Source organism: Cyprinus carpio, chromosome B22 (assembly GCF_018340385.1).
Source record: "Cyprinus carpio isolate SPL01 chromosome B22, ASM1834038v1, whole genome shotgun sequence".
Taxonomy (NCBI): domain Eukaryota; kingdom Metazoa; phylum Chordata; class Actinopteri; order Cypriniformes; family Cyprinidae; genus Cyprinus; species Cyprinus carpio.
The window spans coordinates 12,309,690-12,312,368 of NC_056618.1; the positions used below are offsets into that span (position 1 = coordinate 12,309,690).

Genomic DNA, 2,679 nt, shown 5'->3' on the forward strand with positions numbered 1-2,679 from the left:
CTCATTCTTCAGAAATGTGAGAATTTTTCTTTCAAGATCCTAAAGAAAGAAATAATACAAAAAATGCATTTTTCCTTTTACATTTTAATGTGTTCCTAAAAGAAAACTAATTAGCACGATAAATCAGGATTAACATTATTGAAAATGTGTTTTTCTACCTGGAAGATCTGCAGGAGATTGTTTTTGAAATTCTTGTAGTTCCTGTGAGTCTGGGCGTCTGAATCTAATGTCTCATACTGAACTCTATTAGTGAATAAAATGAAGTACTGCATTTTCAGGGACACTATATTAAAGAAACAGTCTGCAAATATTTTTTAACAAAGACAGAAAGCAATAGCTGTTTAAGTTCACACTGTTAAAGTATAGGATCTATTTAAGTGTAAATTTAGGTAAATATTAGGTCTCTCATTGTAATATTTTCTGTCCTTAAAGCAAACAACACAGGGGCTGGTGAATTAATAAAGTTATGTTAGTGCCCCAAAATTTACACAATATATACTTCATATCAAATCATTTAAATTTTCTTTGCGGATGCTAAAAGCATCTTAATGAAAACTCTGATAAATATTTAAACAATTATAGATTCATGATGCATATTCAATTAAATATTTTCTAGCAGTCCGTAATGGAACCAACATTAAGAAAAACATTAAATACCTTTTGGTAGATGATGCTTTTTTTTTCTCACTGAAGTTGAGTTTGCCCACCTTCTTTTGACGGTCACTCTTCACAGACACAGAGGCTGGACACATGTGATCCTGATCTTACACTAATGACACAAGAACAATATTACACGGTACACTTCAGTCTAATTCATAAAAGTTTTAATATTTCAGCCAAATGGTTATTAAAACAGAGATATAGCTGTGCATTTATTTCTCCTATGCCTATAAATGTTTGATTTGCATGATCTACTACTCTGCCATCTAGAGGAGTGGAATTTGTGACTGCTGTATTGTAGAACTAAGACGGTTTATAAAAAAACAGCTTTGTGCCAGCAGCTATCACACTCAGTTGAATAAGTATAGGTCTTAGGAACATTATGTGTATATCTTATTATTTTAGTCTAAGGGGTTTTTTAGTGATGCTGAGAACCTTCAAAGCACTTTTTTATCATACATGTTGTTTTTAATGTTTTGTGGTGTCTGTAAAATGTGAAAGATGTGAGAACTCATAACACTGCAAAAACTAGTCTACCCACATGGGTACAAATAAAAGTGAACCTGAACCTACTCTGTTTTGTATAATGCTGAATTTATGTCCTCGTAATGGCTGCTTGTATTAATTGTATTACTGGGAATAAACTCTAGACTGAGTTCAATAAAAGTCACCATACATTGTGTTCAGTGATTTATTTTTTTAATCAGGCAGCATCTATCACAAAAACCCACAGTGACAGGGGTAAGCTGATACAATGCCTAAAACATCATACTTTTTTGGTAGATGGTTGTTTTTTTCCACTGAAGCGGTTGGATCCTCTTTTGACCGTCACTCTCACAGAACACAGAGCTGGACACATGTGAGCCTGATATTACACTCAATGGACACAACGAACAGAGGAGTTACTCTAAAAGGATATTGCAGTTTCTCAATTTGAAGACGATTGTGTGGTAAGTCAAAGTGGAGTTTGTTTAGTTCAGTTTGTTGAACACAAACTAGTTCACTAACTTCATCAGGTCTGCTATAAAGGAATAATCTAAACAGCCAAGTGGTATAACTGGTTTCTCATCCTGCACAATTGTCTACTTCTCACTAAGAAGAACACAGCTGCCTCATAAAATATCTGGTATCTATTCAATGAATTAAAACAATGACCTGTGGGGAGAGGTGAACGAGTCTGTGAGAAGGCGACAAAATCTTTTCAGTTTCCTTTAAAAATATCCACTAATTTACATGTAAGAGTTAGATGTATATTTGTATTATTTAAATGATTAAAGTGTGCCCATTATTTACAGGTTATACCCACTAAATATGCAAAACCAAAACGTGTTAATGCAATAAGCTTAAATGATAAATTATGGATGATCTGTGATTTCTACAGGCTCTGAGAGGCTCACAGTACAGATAATTCAGAAACATGGTGCTCTTTTCTTTACACAGATGTGGTTGTTTAAAGAGAGTATCTTGGAGAAACTACATTTCATTCATGGCAACAGCAAGAAAAATACTACATTATTGATGGGGTTTTATTCTTCACAGAAAGTGTTTAAATGATTCTCTGAAAGCAGACTCAGTCTTACCTCTGTTTCTGTGAGAGACTCATCTTTCCTCTCTTCTCTGACATACTGCAGATGAACAGACTGGTTCATGAAAACAATCAGATGCTCATCATGACCTGGAAATAACAATGTTACTGAGATGAATAATATGGCAACATGAACTAACAATAAAAAAATTGTAAAGCTTTTATTAATTCCTGTTAATATTAATATCAACATTTACTAATGCATTATTAAAATACAAAGTTGTATATGAATATTAATTAATAGACCTGAGCTAACATGAGCTAATAATGAACAGTTGTATTTTTTATTAAGTACCATTAACATAGATTAATAAATACTGTATCAAATGCATTGCTCATTGTTAATGTTAGTTAACATGCATTGTGGTCTTTGATGCATTGTGGTCACTACAGCGGACAGATATTTGGAAGACATTTTGAACCATTTAAGATGT

The 2,679-nt window shown here is 33.0% G+C and overlaps 2 protein-coding genes across 6 annotated transcripts in view; one reads left to right on the forward strand and one right to left on the reverse strand.

Annotated features, from left to right (window-relative positions):
* LOC109103223 (NLR family CARD domain-containing protein 3-like) overlaps window positions 1-2,679 on the reverse strand; it is a 1,793,396-nt gene that overhangs the window by 868,221 nt on the left and 922,496 nt on the right. For 2 of the 5 annotated variants that reach the window (XM_042748644.1, XM_042748645.1), the window contains exon 2: window positions 2,241-2,335. The exons of the other annotated variants lie outside the window; for them this stretch is intronic. The gene's annotated coding sequence lies outside the window, so the exon portion shown is untranslated. The remainder of the gene's footprint in view (window positions 1-2,240; window positions 2,336-2,679) is intronic. 5 annotated transcript variants of the gene reach the window in all.
* LOC109070511 (ribonuclease inhibitor-like) overlaps window positions 1-2,679 on the forward strand; it is an 862,999-nt gene that overhangs the window by 369,921 nt on the left and 490,399 nt on the right. The window lies entirely within an intron of this gene.